Source organism: Arachis hypogaea, chromosome 18 (assembly GCF_003086295.3).
Source record: "Arachis hypogaea cultivar Tifrunner chromosome 18, arahy.Tifrunner.gnm2.J5K5, whole genome shotgun sequence".
Lineage (NCBI taxonomy): Eukaryota > Viridiplantae > Streptophyta > Magnoliopsida > Fabales > Fabaceae > Arachis > Arachis hypogaea.
The window spans coordinates 86,509,457-86,526,654 of NC_092053.1; positions in this window are offsets into that span (position 1 = coordinate 86,509,457).

Sequence of the window (17,198 nt, forward strand, 5' to 3'; positions counted from 1 at the left end):
TGATAAGATGGATCTTGTTGTTGCAGAAGTTCAATATTGAGATTAGAGACAAGAAAGGAGTGGAGAACAAGGTAGCAGATCATTTGTCTAGAATCCCTTGTGAGAAAGGTGGCACACATGATTCAAGTGTAAATGAGTTCTTTCCAGATGAGCAGCTAATGTTGGTTCACAAGGCACCCTGGTTTGCAGACATTGCCAATTTTAAAGCAACTGGGGAAGTGCCTCTAGAGATCAACAAACATCAAAGAAGGAAGCTCATTAATGATGCTAAATATTTCATCTGGGATGAGCCATATCTCTTCAAGAAATGTTTAGATGGAATACTTAGAAGATGCATTTCAGAAGAAGAGGGATGAGAAATCCTATGGAATTGCCATGGCTCTTACTATGGAGGCCACTCTGGAGGGGAAAGAACTGCGGCCAAGGTGCTACAGTGTGGATTCTTTTGGCCCACTCTTTTTAAGGATGCGAAAGAACTAGTGAAGAGCTGCAATGAATGCCAAAGGGATGGAAATTTACCCAAAAGAAATGAGATGCCACAGAACTTCATCTTAGAACTTGAACTGTTTGATGTGTGAGGAATCGATTTCATGGGACCATTCCCAAGCTCATACTCTAACAAGTATATTTTGGTGGCAGTGGACTATGTATCCAAGTGGGTAGAAGCCATTGCAACCCCAACAAATGATAACAAAGTGGTCACGAACTTCCTCAGAAATAATATCTTTAGCCAGTTTGGAGTTCCACGAGCTCTCATCAGTGGTGGAGGAACCCATTTTTGCAACAGACTATTAGAGGCTCTTCTCCTGAGATACGGCGTAAAACATAAGGTTGCCACACCTTATCACCCCCAAACAAGTGGCCAAACAGAGATATCAAATAGAGAGCTAAAAAGAATCATGGAAAAGACTGTGGGAGCCTCAGGAAAATACTGGTCGAAAAAGTTGGATGATGCTCTTTGGGCATACAGGACAGCCTTCAAAACACCAATTGGGATGTCCCCATATCAATTGGTGTATGGAAAGGCCTGCCATTTACCATTGGAGCTGGAACACAAAGCCTTCTGGGATCTCAAGCTACTAAACCTTGATACTACTGCTGCTGGTGAGAAAAGGATCTTGCAACTATAAGAATTGGAGGAGTTTAGGTCTCAGGCCTATGAAAACACCAAGATCTACAAGGAAAGGGAAAAGAAAAAGCATGATCTCTATCTGACACCGAAGAGCTTTGAAGAAGGACAGCAAGTACTCCTCTACAACTCCAAACTGAGACTCTTCCCTGGAAAACTCAAGTCAAGGTGGTCAGGACCCTTCGTTGTCACAAAGGTCTCACCTTATGGACACATAGAAATCATGGAAGAAAGTTCAAAACGGGCTTTCACGGTGAACAGACAAAGGCTCAAACACTATCTGGGCAATATGGGGGAGGACCCCAAACTGAAGTACAAGCTCAACTAATGGAGCAACCGTCGAGTTAGCGACGCTAAAAGAGCGCTTTGTTGGGAGGCAGCCCAACCTGAGGTAGTTTTCTTTTCATAAACCATTTCAATAAAAGGTATAAGTAGATTCTTTGTATTGTAAGGAGCTAAGTTTGGTGCTGCACACTAAGACAGTTCAAAGGGTGAGTGTGATGCTAAGTTTGGTGTTCCACCACTGATTTCATTTAAAACTATACTGCAACCCTTCACTGACAAGTCACTGACTCCAAACAATCAGAGAAATTACTTAACATGTGTTTAGTTTCTAGTTTATAGTTTATTTTTCTAGTTCATAGTTGTTTTCTTAATAAAAGCACATGAGGTTCTCTGCATATATTCAGTTGTGGCATGAAAAAGTAAGTAAGGAACTAAGTTTGGTGTTCCCACACCAACTTAACTTCAGGAAGTTCACAAGCATAAATGCATGCTAACAGTTTCTCAAAGTGCTTGGGGAACAAGAAAATTTCCAAGAAAATGTATTGCAGGAAGTTAATCGACTAGCTGGAGGATGGAACACACCATCATCTAAAGAAAAGAAAAGGGGAAATGCCAAGGGCTATGGATGATGATGACAAAGCAGAAACAAGCAGACACCAAGAGGTTATGTTTTTCTTCAATCATTCACGCTTTAAAAGGCTCTAATTGGAAGCATGAATGCACCCCTGCTAAACTAGTCTATTGTCATTATAAATTGTGTCTATGTACTGTCTTCATTGCTCAGTATGTTACTAGCTAAGTTCCCTGTTTCCATTCTATCTTCCTTAATTTTATGCTTGTCCCTTAAGAAAAATAAAAGAAAATATTATGAAAAACAAGAGTGGAGTCCATACTATAGAATAAAGTCCCAATGTTTGTGGTGGTAATTGATTAGCTAAGTTGGTTCACCAACAAGGTACAAGGACAATTATGTGTCTTAAACTATATACATGAAAGTGCATCCCATGAAACTAGCCGAATAACAAGATCCCAATAACAATAAAAGAAAAAAAAGGAAAGAAGAGAAGAAAAGAATAAGAAATAAGGCTAGGCACCAAGAGTTTTAATCTTGAGGCATGTGTCTGTGGTGTTTTTGTGCAAAGGATCTGCTTGGATGACTAAGTTCTTAGGAGTGCTTTATCACTTGGTAACTTGGATTAACTGACCCGGGATTATCAACTGAAAGTCCACTATCAAGAGCAACCTTGCTACAAAGCATATAGTAACCTAAAGAGGTGCTGGACACCAAGGTCTCAAGGAAGAAAATAACAAACCATATGCTTGTGGTGTGTATGTGTGGAGGAGAGACTTGAGTGAGTAGGTCCTTAGAAGTGCTTCAACACCTAGCACCTTGCACCAACTAGTTCGGGAGTGTTGGCTGAAAGCTTATCATAAAAAGTTACCTCAACACAGAGCACTTAGCCTAAGAAAGCAATAAGCCCTGAAAAAAAATGGGGGGAGGGGAGGGGATCAGTGAATAAGAGTCTCATAGAATGCAACCAAGTGAGTGTTCAAGGACATGATAAGGGCCTGGAAACCAGCAAGGGCATGAACCTAAGTTTCTATGCATGAAACCCCATGAACTAATGACTTGACTTCTATAAATAAGGACTTGTTTATCTTGTACTTTCATTCATTCTTCTTATGTTTTAGTACTTTCTTGGGGACAAGCAAGCTTTAAGTTTGGTGTTGTGATGCCAGGGCATCTTGGCCAGTTTCACTAGCCTTTTCTTTACATATTTTATGTAGTTTCATGCATTTTCTTAGGTAAGAAGCAAGTTTTGGATGAATATGCACTTACATCTTGATTCAAGCAAACATTGTGAACTTTACAAGATTTCATGAGAATAATGCATGAATTGAATGCCAAGTTAAATGATGCAGGATCTCATGATCTAGAACAAAGCTTTGATGCACCTTGTTTGTTTGATTTCAGGGCAAATGAAGCATAGAAGAACCACATTAGTATCATTAACGTGGTCACTAATGTGGAAAGGGAACAAGCTTGCAACGTTACTGGTAACACCACTAACGCTCTCGAAGGCCATCTCAACCCACGTTAGTTCCCACGTTAGCTGCACTAACGTAGGGACTAACGTGGAAGAAAGAAGAAGTTCCAACGTTAGTGGTAAAGTTAACACCACTAACGTTGCAAAGGCCACAAATAACCACGTTAACGCCATTAACGTAGGCTCTAACGTGGAGCAAAAGATGATCGCCAATGTTAGTGACACTAATTTTGTCACTAACGTTGGATCAGGCCAAGCTTACCTACATTAGTGGTCACGTTGATGCCACTAACATAAGAGGTAACGTGGAGCAAGGGGTATAAGAAGCCAACGTTAGTGACACTAACTTTGTCACTAACATTGGAGATGGCCAGTATACCCAAGTTAGTGGCCACGTTAATGCCATTAACGTGAGCACTAACATGGAGAGGAAAGAAGTTTTGTAGTGTTAGTGACAAAGTTAGTGTCACTAATGCCTTTGTGTCATGGCATACCTACGTTAAGTGCCACATTAGTTACACTAACATGGACCATTAACGTGGGAAAGAAGACAAGAGTGTAGTGTTATTTGCAAAGTTAGCACTAATAACGCTATCGAAGGTTAGGAAGGCTACGTTAATGGTCACGTTAGTACCACTAACGTTGGAGTTAACGTGGCTTAATTTGTTGGGACGTTAGTGACAAAGTTAGCGTCACTAACATCTTCGAGCCAGAACTTATACTTAACGTTAACACCACTAACGCCTTGACTAACTGTAAACTATGCCTGACTCAACTTCTTTCTACAAGCAAAGCTAAGCCCACTAAACACTGTAACTACTTCAACTAAGGATCAAAGGCCCATATCCAAGACTTTCAGAGCTGATAGAAGATCAGAGAAGTAGTATATATAGGAGTAGTTTTGAACTAGAAAGGGAATTGGAATTTTGGATCTGGAGTATTCCAGAACTTGTAAACACTCTTATATTTACTTTTTCTGCAATTTAGTTTACTTTACAATGCACTTTTCATTTTTGCTTTCCATTTCCAGAGCTATGAACAACTAAACCCCTTTTCATTGGGTTAGGGAGCTCTATTGTAATTTGATGGATCAATTATACTTTTCATTCTTCTTCCCCTTTCTTTTCTTTTGATTTTACTAGAAAGCTTTCGGTCTTCACCCAATTGATTAGTTATCTTGGAAAAGAAACTATCCATAATTGGATTTCCTCTGAGCCTTGGAAGAGGAATGAGGAGATCATGCTAGAAATGCTTTCTCATGTTGGACCGGATTGGGGTTTGGATGGATATAGTGACATATAATCCTACCAACACTTTGATTCGGAAATGCATGTGGTATAATCAGTGACCAAACTTCATCTCTTCCCATGAGCAATTAAATCAAGGAATTGGGCAATTGTTCAAGCTTACAGAGATTGGGTTGCTAAGGAATTGGGATTCAATCACCTAAGATTGCCAAGGAGATCAATGAATGCATTGATTGAGGAAGAGATGAAGATGAACTTGATCCGGAGAATTTCTGATCTTACCCATTCTCTTTAATTTCTGTTATTTACTTTAATGCTCATCTCCCTAATTTACATTACGCCATTTACTTTTGGCATTTACATTCCCTGTCATTTATCTTTTCCGCCATTTAATTTTCTGCAATTCTCAACTCAATTTGGCTTAGCTCAACTAGAACACCCCTCTAACAAAAGTTAATCGACCAATTAATCTCTGTGGGATTCGACCTCACTCTATTGTGAGTTTTTACTTGACGACAATTTGGTATACTTGCCGAGGGAAATTTGTAGCAATACAAGTTTTCGCGCATCACGTACCTGGACCATTTTCACTGAGAGGACGGATGGTAGCTGATGCCAGGGCATTTTGGCCAGTTTCACTGATCTTTTCTTTATTGTTTTAGGGTAGTTTCATGCATTCTCTTAGTAAATAAGCAAGTTTTGGGTAGATATTCACTTACATCTTGATTCATGCAAACATTGTGAACTTTACATGATTTTATGAGAATTATGCATGAATTGAATGACAAATTAGATAATGCATGATCTCATGACTTGGAATAGAGCTTTGATGCACTTTAATTGCTTGATTTCAGGACAAAGGTAGCAAGGAAGAATCACGTTAGTAGCCACGTTAGTCTAATTAACGTGACCACTAACGTGGAATGGGAGCTAGCTTGCAACGTTAATGAGAAAAGTGATCACCAATATCGCCTTCGAAAGCCATTATAGCCCACGTTAGTTGCCACGTTAATTACATTAACGTGGAAGCTAACGTGGAGGAGAAGGGAAGCTCCAACGTTAGTAGTAAAAGTGAATACCACTAACGTTGGAAATAGGGCACACTTGGCCACGTTAAGAGTCACGTTAATTACATTAACGTGAACTCTAATGTGAAAGGAACAAGGAATTGCCAACGTTAGTGACACTCACCTTTGTCACTAACGTTGGATTAAGCCACTATTGCCCACGTTAGTTTCCACGTTAATTACATTAACGTGGAAGCTAATGTGGAGGAAGAATTGATGGACCAACGTTAGTGACACTCACCTTTGTCACTAACTTTGGAGATGGCAATCACCACCACGTTAGTGGTCACATTAATCTAATTAACGTGAACTCTAATGTGGGAAGGAAGGGCGTTTGGAGAGTTAGTGACAAAGGTAAGTGTCACTAACGCTCTCGAAGCTTAGGCATGCCCACGTTAAGGGTCACGTTAGTTATACTAACGTGAACTCTAATGTGGGAAAAAAGGGCAATAAGCAACGTTATTGGAAAAGGTGAATGCCAATAACGTTTGCAAAGGACCAAGAGGCAACGTTAGTGCCACTAACGTTGAAGTTAACGTAGATCATTTTTGGCTTGGAACGTTAGCGAAAAAGGTGATCGTCACTAACGTTCTGAAACCCACATTTTCACTTAACATTAACACCACTAACGTCCTAACTAACGTCCATGCCTAACTCACACTTTTTCTGCAAGCAAAGCTGAGCCCATTGAAGATTGTAACTGCTTCAACTAAAGATCCAAAGGCCCATATCCAAGACTTGGAAGAGCCAACTAGAAGATCCAAAGAGTAGTATATATAGGAGTAGTTTTGAACTAGTAGAGAGCTTTTGGCATTTGGAAGAACTACACTCTGTATATTTTACTTTCTCTGCAACTTCTAGTTTTAATTTTCAAAATGTACTTTTCATTTACGCTTTCCATTCCCAGAGCTATGAACAACTAAACTCCTTTCATTGGGTTGGGGAGCTCTGTTGTAATTTGATGGATCAATAATAGTTTTCATTATTTTTCTTCTTTCTTTTCTCTTGATTTTACTAGAAAGCTTTCAATCTTCATCCATTTGGGTAGTTGTCTTGGAAAAGAAGCTATTCATACTTGGATCTCTTCGAAACATTGGAAGAGGAATGAAGAGATCATGCTAGAAATGCTTTCTCATGTTGGACCAAATTGGGGTTTGGATGGATATAGTGACATATAATCCTACCAACACTTTGATTTGGGAATACATGTGGTATAATCAGTGACCATACTTCATCTCTTCTCATGAGCAATTAGACCAAAGAATTGGCTATTGATCAAGATTTGAGAGATTGAATTACCAAGGAATTGGAATCCAATCACTTAAGATTGCCAAGGAGATTAATGAATGCATTGATTGAGGAAGAGATGAGAATGAACTTGATCCGGAAAATACAACATCTCCTGAGCCCAATGAATCCCCTATTTCTGATCTTACCCATTCTCTTTACTTTCTGCCATTTACTTTTCTGTTCATTTCCCCAAATCCCCATTTAAGATTCTGCAATTTACTTTCCGCCATTTACATTTTTCTCTTTATTTCCAGCCTTTACAGTTGCTGTTATTTACTTTCCCGCCATTTATGTTTCTGCAAATATCAACTCAATTTCTGCGTAGCTCAACTAGAACATTCCTCTGATTAAAGTTGCTTGACCAATCAATCCCTGTGGGATTCGACCTCACTCTATTGTGAGTTTTTACTTGACGACAATTCGGTATACTTGCCGAAGGAAATTTTGTTGAGAGACAACTTTCCGTGCATCAGTAGCCATGACAACGGCGATCCACCAACATACAGCTTGCCATGGAAGGGAGCACGCATGAGTGGATGAAGAAAATAGGAAAGCAGAGGTTCAGAAGCAACAAAGCATCTCCAAACGCTTATCTGAAATTCCCACCAATGAATTACATTTTAATTTACGTTTTATTTATCTTTCAATTATCAAAACTCATAACCAATTGAATCCGCCTGACTAAGATTTATAGGATGACCATAGCTTGCTTCAAGCCGACAATCTCCGTGGGATTGACCCTTACTCGCGTAAGGTTTTATTACTTGGATGACCCAGTGTAGTTGCTGGTTAGTTGTACCGGAGTTGTGAAAAGTGTGATTACAATTCCGTGCACCATCGTCTCTCAAAGGAATTACAGGGAAGTGTTCTTGTTATTGGTTATGGATAGTATATTTTGTGGTTTTGAATAAGGAACATGAAAGATAAATTGCAAGAAAGTAAATGAAACTCAAATCTAAAAAGGTCTTGGCAAGGAATGATGGTTAAGGATCTTTATCCTTGTTACTAACCATAATATGATAATTGTAAGGATCAATCTCATTAAGTCATCCTCTAACAAGTGAAGAAAAGTCAAATGAGCTACACCAATCCTAATCCATAAGTCCTAGCTACCTCACTAATTAACTTAGTAGAAACTAGAGTCAATGGACACCAATTATCAAGACTTTGACATTAGCAACTCAATTTCCCCTAAGTTACCATCCCAAGCCAAGAACACAAAAATCTACTTGATGACAAGTCATCTTATGCTAGTTTTACAAGCATTTTTCAATTGTTTCATTAGGTTTTATGCACTTTCTTGCACAATAAGTAAGTGATTGGAGTGGATTTCCATGATTATTTTGAATCAATCAAACATCATTTATTTTACACAAAATCATAAGGTTCATGCTAGAATTAATTGATTTTATGAATGATGCAAAGATCTTGTAATTTTGGTGAGACTTTGATTGGTTGTTTGGTTGCTTGAAGGTGAAGAAATGAAGAAATGAAGAATGGAAGAAACAGTAAAGCGTGGCGTTTAGAAAAGGAACGCCACGCTCAAAGAGCAATGGCTAGCGTTCACTTTGGAATTGAGCGTGGTGCTCACTTTTCCAACATTTTCGTGGAAATCAAGCTTGGAAGCAAAGGTCTAATGCCATCCGTACACTAAGTAGCGCTCAATAAGTGAACTCAGCATTCACTAAGGCAGCGCTCATGAAAGGGAGGCAAGCACCAAGGAAGGCTCAGGAAAAGGGTAGCGCTCAAAATTAGAGCGTAGTGCTCAATTAGTCACCTTTTTCGTGGGTTTTGAGATGCGAGGCAAGGCTTGTGCTGTCCGTGCACTAAGCAGCGCTCAAATAGTGAACTTAGCGCTCAAAAAGGGAGCGCTAGGCAAGGGAATAAGAACACCAAATGGTGCTGCGCACCAAAGAAGCCAAGGGAGAGCGCTCAAGAAGTGAACTTAGCGTTCACTAAGGGAACGCTAGTAGGAGCACATTGCGCACTAAATTGGCGCAAATCCAAATCAACAAAAGCCCACTTCCAATGCTTAATGTGGAAAATAGAAAGTGTATAAATAGGAGCAATTTTGATTTAAGAAGGACCTTTACTTCACATTTTGTTTTACTTTTCTTTTTGGCTCTCTTTTAAATTTTCCTTTTCTTTAAAATTTGGGAATTGGGATTAGATCTAAGTTTTCTTTCTTTTTGTTCTTTCTTCTGCAACTTCTATTTTTTGTTTTGGATTTTGAATTCAGATTGTAGAACTCCATTGAAATTCTTCATCAGAGAATCATCTTTTGCTTTTCCTATTTTATAGTTCTAAGAATTGGAAATTGGATCTCAATCTTCTTCTCTGCTTTCATTTTACTTCTTCTGCAATTTCTTCCTTTCTATTTTGACGAGAGAGTAATTGAGATCTAGATTCTCTTTTTGTTCTTATTACTCTTCTTCAATTGTCAATTTCTCTTTTAGGATATCATAATTGAGCTAAGCTTTCTTGCTATTTTGAGTCTTCTGCAATTTTCCATTTCTATTTTGCTACTGAGATCCTAATCTGAATCTCTTCATCTCATAGTTCTCTGATTTACTTCAATTTACATTTTCCAGCTAAATTTTGAATCCCAGTACCCAAATCCCTTTATTCTTGATGCAATTTAAATTTCGTGTCAATTTAGATTCAGCAATTTAAATTTCTTGCACTTTAAGCTTCAGTTATTTACATTTCTTGCAATTTAAGTTTCAGCTCTATTACTTTCTTGCATTTTAAGTTTCATGCAATCTACTTCTTCTGTACTTTGCGATTTTGTCAATTTACCTTCTCCCTTTTAATTTCCGTGCAATTTTACTTCTGTTAATCAAGTTTCACTCAAATTATCAACTATTCGCTTAACTAAATTCATCACCAAACTAAAGTTGTTCAATCCATCAATTCCTGTTGGATCGACCTCACTCTTGTGAGTTATTACTACTTGATGTGACTCGGTACACTTACCGGTGAGTTTGTGTGGAATCGTTTTTCCCTCATCAAGTTTTTGGCGCTGTTGTCGGGGATTGATATAGATTGACAATGATTATGTAGGGTGATAATCTAGATTAAGCATTTTTTTATTTTTGTCAAGCACACTAACTGTTTGAGATTTTGTTTCAACTAACCTTAACCACACTCTACCAGTAGAGTGTTTTCTTTTAGTTTTTTGGTTTTGTTTGTGTTGTATGCCAGGAGGGAGAAGAGGTGCATCCACCTCTTTTGATTCTGAGTCAGAGAGGACACTACTGTGATTGAGAACAGAAGCAAGAGGAAAGGGAGTTATAGGAGAAGCAGAATCAGAAGAAGAGGATCAAGAGATGGAGAGTAACATCCCGGATCCACCTGAGGATTTGGCTAACAACAATGGCCAGCCTCAGAGAAGAGTTTTAGCCTCCTACACTATCCCCAACCCAAGGAATTGTGGGAGCAGCATCTTAACCCCCAATGTCCATGCCAATAACTTCGAACTCAAGCCTCAATTGATTACCCTGGTTCAAAACAATTGTCAGTATGGAGGAAGTGCTGCTGAAGATCCAAACCAACACCTCTCTGTGCTTTTAAGAATCTGTGACACTGTCAAAACCAATGGAGTCAATCCTGACATCCACAAACTCTTGTTATTCCCATTTTTACTGAGAGACAAAGCCTCACACTGGTTAGAAACCTTCCCCAAAGAGAGCATCACCAGTTGGGATGATTTGGTTAGCAAATTTCTAGCCAAATTCTAATCACCCCAAAGAGTTATTAAGCTAAAAACTGATGTACAAACTTTCAGACAGCAAGAAGGAGAATCATTGTATGAAGCCTTGGAGAGGTATAAGGCTCTGATCAGAAGGTGTCCGGAAGGAATGTTCAGTGAATGGATGGAGATGCAGAATTTCTATGAAGGCTTGTCCTTACCCTCTAGGAAAGCTTTAGATTATTCATCAGGAGGATCTTTGCAAATGATGAAAACTGCTCAAGAGGCACATGATCTTATAGACATGGTGGCCAACAATGAGTATTTCTACTCCTCTGAAAGGCAAGCAGCTCCAAAGAAAGATGTGTCTGAACTTGAAGGAGTTGATACCATATTAGCTCAGAACAAACTCATGCACCAGCAGCTCCAACAGTAAATTGAATCAATGACAAAGAGGATGGATGGACTACAACTTGTAGCAGTGAGCACAACTAACCAACCACCAGTGGTGTGGGGACAGCAGGAGGAAAGCTATGAAGAGCAGCAGCAAGAACAAGTGCAATACATGCACAATCAAGGTTCTGGAACAAATGATTTCCATGGAGACCCATTACAACTCATCTTGGAGAAACCACCCCAATCTGAAATGGGGAGAGAACCAAAACCAATAGCCTTGGCAGAGAAACTCAAACCAGAACAATTCCAGAAACACAAACCATCAAAACCATCAAAACACTAACCAAAACCAATACAGAAAACCAAAAAACAATCAACCCCAACCCAACTACTACCCAACAACCCATCCACTAATCAAAATAACTATCATCCACCCTCAACATCCCATAATCAACCACAACCACCCCAAGAATCTCAAAGGATCTCTAACTTAGAGATAATGATGGAAAAGATGATCAAGCATCAAGAATTGGCCAACAAGAACCATGAAGCTTCACTGAGGAACTTGGAAAGGCAAATTGGACAATTTTCCAAGCAAACATCAGCTGAGAGACCAACCAATGCACTGCCAAGTGACACCATTCCCAATCCCAAAGAAGAATGTAAAGCAATCCAATAAAGGAGTGGAAAAACCTTGGAGAGTGGCAAAGAAGCTAACAAGAATCCTGTGGAGAATGACATTGGCAGCAAGAAGGAAGTAGGAAAAAAAGACAAGCAAGACCAAGAGAAGCTTAATGAGAAAGAGGAACAGCCACAAGCTTCAAAGAAGGGAAAGCAAATCATGGAGGAGCAATCACAAGAACAGAGGGAGATAATGAAGACTTGCACCCCTCCTCTGCCAGATCCTCAAAGATTTCACAAGGAGATCAAAGATCAACAATTCCCAAAGTTCCTAGAGGTTTTCAAGAAGCTGAAAATTAATATTTCTCTTGCTGAAGCATTGGAGTAGATGCCTCTGTATGCAAAATTCCTAAAGGAACTTATCAATAGGAAGAGGAGCTGGAATGAAAAAGAGACGGTGATCTTGTCACAAGAATGCAGTGCAGTGATTCAAGAAGGCATCTCACCAAAACTCAAAGACCCTGGAAGCTTCTTCTTGCCTTGTACCATTGGTAACATAATCATTGACAACGCACTGTATAATTTAGGATCCAGTATCAACCTGATGCCTTTGTCTATGATGAGAAGGCTATCTATAGAAGAAGTGAAGCCGATACAGATGTCATTGGAGCTAGTGGATAGATCTCTGGTAATTCCCAAAGGGGTGATTGAAAATCTCTTGGTCAAAGTAGGGAAATTCATATTTCCAGCAGATTTTGTAATCATTGACTTAGGTGAAGAGGGGAATGACTCTATTATATTGGGAAGACCTTTTCTGGCCACAGCAAGGGCCATCGTTGATGTGGAACAAGGAGAAATGACTTTGAGGGTAAATGATGAGAAGATCATTCTAAATGTCTTCCAGGAAATACAGCACATTGTTGAAGAGAAAAGCTGCTTGAGGGTTGATAAACCACTATTTTACGGTTTATATTGTGTTTAATTATGTGGTTTTATCATGATCCTGACCCACTTATTCATTAAAATAGCATGCATTTATATTTCCTTCCTGAAATTATTACATGAGTGAAAACTGCTTCCTAGAGACGATTAATTATACATTTTACATCTCCTTTATCCCATTCGATGCCGTGATCTGTGTGTTAAGCGTTTCAGGATTTATAGGGCAAGAATGAGTTGGAGATTGGAAAGGAAGCTAGCAAAAATGGAAGGAACACAAGAAATTAAGGAGATGACCAGCGAGAAGCGACGCGGCCGCATGGACGACACGACCGCGTGGAGAAGATCAAATCGCAATGACGCGGCTGCATGGATGACGCGACCGCGTGAAATGGAAAAGCACGAGCGACGCGGAGGCGTGGACGACGCGCTCGCGTGGTGAAGCGAAACGTGAATGACACGTCCGCATGAGCGACGCGATCGCGTGGCATGCGCGATCTGCATAATTTGCAGAATCGCTGGGGGCGATTTTGGACCATATTTTGACCCAAGTTTCGGCCAAGAACAGCAGACTAGAGCCAGAGAACATGCAGAAACCAAAAACAACATTCATTCTACACAGTTTTAGTTTTTAGATCTAGTTTTACTCCTCCTCTAGGTTTTCTCTCTACACATTCATAGTTCTTAGGATTTTAGTTTTTCTTACTTTTTTTGGCATTGGAACACTGAGAAGAGTTATTACCTCATCAAGACTTCGTCATTCTAGTTCGTTTTCTTTACTTGGTTTATTCTTCCATGTTCTTTGCTTTGTTAATTTTACCATTGGAGTATTCTTAGGATTATTTAATACAAGGATCACTTTTATTTTTAATTGACTATTTTAATTTTTATTCACAATGTCTTTCTTTAATTCCTTTTCATATGCTATGAATTTTACCTTTACAATGAGTGAGTAGTTCCCTAACTTGATGGAGAATTGATTGAAAGGAACCCTTGAGTTGGAAAGCTTGAAAAAAAAATTGTAATTGGATTTATGGTCGGATTGCCTCCTAGTCACTAACACCAATCCCTTTTAATTAAGTGGATTGCAACTTGTGAACGGACGTAGCATTCCAACTTGTTTGACTTTCCTTCACCTAGTGAAGGATAACTAAACAGGATAACCTTTGATTGTCAATTAATCCTGAGAGCATTCCAACAATAATAGCGATTCCAACTAATCAATTCCCAGTCAAGGCTTTTATTTACATTATTCAAATTCATCAATTTAATTTCCTGTTTGCCCAATTCAAATCTTTTTGAAAAATTCTGATTAATAGAATAGCACACTTTTCTGCAACTCGTTGGGAGACGACCTGGGATTCATACTTCCAGTATTTTAAATTCAATTTTCTGTGACACCTTTCTAAATTGATAGGCAAATTTCTGGCAAATTAAGAACTATACTTGCAACGTATATATTTTAACAATTTTTAATTCGCCAATTTCTGCCCGCATCAATTTTTGGCGCCGTTGCCGGGGAATTGCAATAGAGTGCTAAAGTTATTAATTAGAATTTATTTATTTTCATTTTATTTTATTTTGCTACTATGAGTTGCCTGTTTCTTTCGTCAAATGACGCGTTCACTTCCTGATCCGTGCTTGCTAATATTTGATCCTGAAATTGAAAGGACTATTTCATGAATAAGGCGAGCTCGGCATCAGTTAGTCCGCTCTGAAGGCGGATCTGAAAGTGAACTTGAGGAAGAAACCAGCTCCTTTTCTACTGATTCGGTTGATTCACGTGCAGAAGACATGGCAGAACCTAGGAGAGTTACCATCCAGGAGGAAGGAGCCCCTAATTTTACAATGCAACCATTTCAAGCGCATCACCCAGCGGTGGCTACAGATTTCGAAATAAAGACCGCACTGCTCAATTTGATGCCCAAGTTTCATTGCTTACCTGCTCAAGAGCCTATCAAGCACCTGAGAGATTTCCAGGCAGCCTGTTCTACTGTCAAGCGAGATGGTACAGATGAAACTTCAATTCTGCTGAAAGCTTTCCCATTTTCTCTTGAGGGAAAAGCAAGAGAGTGGTACTACACTCAACCCCTAGCAAATGTATCCAACTGGGATACACTCAGAAAAGAGTTTTTGGAGAAATTCTTTCCATATGAAGTTACTGATAAACTGAGGAAAGACATTTCCACGATTGTTCAAGATGACAACGAGACTCCCTTTGAATACAGGGAGCGCTTCAATAGTCTTCTGGAAGTATGCCCCCACTACATGATCGACAAGATAGTGTTGCTCAGCTACATCACACAGGGTATGAGACCCCAAGATAAGACCACATTGAAAAGTGCTAGCAATGGGTCTATGAAAAAGTACAAGACCACTGATGAGGCATGGCAATTGATCAGCGACTTAGCTGAATCTACTAGGAACCACAGACAGAAGCAAGGCCGTTCAAAAGCCGTTGCAGAAGTATCCTCTAGCAGAGAGACTGCTGCTCTAACCCAGAGTATCTGTGAAATTACCAACTTGCTGAAGCAGAAGCAATTGAATCAAAAACAAGTTCAGCAAGCTCAACCTCCTTCACCACAGCAAAACCAACAGTTAGTCCCACAGAGAGTTTGCAGAATTTGTGCTGATTATAGCTATTATACTAATGAATACCTGCAACTCTAGCAGGAAGACAATATGGTGGCATCCACTTATAACTTCTATGACCGCCCCAACCAAGGGTACAATCAAGGTGGAAATAATAACCATGGATGGCAAGACAATTCTAACCAGAATTGGAGGGATAACAATAATAGAGGAGGCAGAGATAATCAGGGAAATCAGAGTTGGAATAATAACAACAACAGGCAGCAGAACCAACCTTACAGAGTATCTCACTTGAGGCAGTCCCAAGGACCACAGAATACCCAACAGCAGACCTCTCAATTTACTCACCCTTCTTCATCTCCTAATGAAGAGTTACTAAAATTTTTTGAGCAAAGTCAACAGACCATGTAAAACAACATTAATGCCAGTCTGAATGGTCTGACCACTACTTTGCAAGCTCTTGTCTCACAGATTGGATCAATGCAAAATTCCAATAACCAATCTTCAAGTTCCACTAGAATTCCCTCTCAACCATTACCCAATCCAAAGGGGGGCATTAATGCCATCACCCTAAGGTCCGGAACCACACTGCAGGAGAGGAATCAGGAGGAGCCAAGCCCACCAGAACACGCCTCAGCTGAAGAGGTCGTAGAAATAGAAGATGTTGAAGAGGAAGAGGACATACAGAACATAACTGAAAAAGAAGAAGCCCAACCACAGGAGGAAGTACCAAGAGGTGCAGACACTGCAGAAAACACCACTTCCATTCCATTTCCACAACTTGAAAGGAAGCCCAGGAAGCAACTGGAACCCGATCCCAAAATGGTAGAAATATTCAAAAAGGTTGAGGTAACCATTCCTCTTTTTGATGTTATTCAACAAGTACCTAAATATGCAAAGTTTCTAAAAGATTTATGTATACATAAGGACAAAATTCATGAATTAGAAACTATCCCTTTAGGTAGTTCCATATTTGCTTTAATGGGAGGATTACCTGAGAAGTGTAGTGACCCAGGTCCTTGTATAGTTAGTTGTACTATTGGTGGAGTAGTAATTTATGATTGCATGTGTGATTTAGGAGCCTGTGTTAGTATAATGCCTTTGACTATATATGATATTTTGAGGCTCCCTCCCTTAAAAAGGTCGGCAGCTCATTTTGTGTTAGCAGATAAAAGTATTATTACAGTGGCTGGAGTTGCTGAAGATGTTTTAGTGAACATTAAAGGCTTACATTTCCCACTGATTTTTATATCTTGGAGATGCCCCATAATGTCTCAGATAAGCCATCATCAATCCTACTTGGAAGACCATTCCTGAAGACATCAAAATTCAAATTGGATGCTTTTTTAGGAACATACTCTTTTGAAATAGATGGCCGCATAGTAATCTTCAATCTAAATGGAGTCATAAACAACCCTCCAGAAGAGTATTCTATCTTCCAGTGTGATGTCATAGATGAAACTGTAGCTGAAGTTCACAAGGAAGAGTTAGAAGAGAAGCACATTGGACAAGGTCCAAGTGTGGGGACCCTCTTAACTGACAATGAGGGCACTTCGCCATTTTCACAAGCTCCAAATAATCCAGAGCCTGCCCATGATCAGAAGTTAGAGTTGAAACCCCTCCCTCCACATCTCAAATATACTTATCTTGAATATGAGCAGAAGTTTCCGGTTATCATTGCAAAGGAACTTCTCAACAAGAAGAGCAGTTACTTGATGTACTGAGGAGGCACAAGAATGCAATTGGGTGGAGTTTGGCAGACATAGTAGGCATCAACCCTCAAGTATGTGAGCACAGAATATTTTTAGAAGAGGGAGCAAGACCTGTCCGTCAACCCCAAAGAAGATTGAATTCCACTATCTTAGAGGTTGTCAAAAAGGAAGTGACTAGACT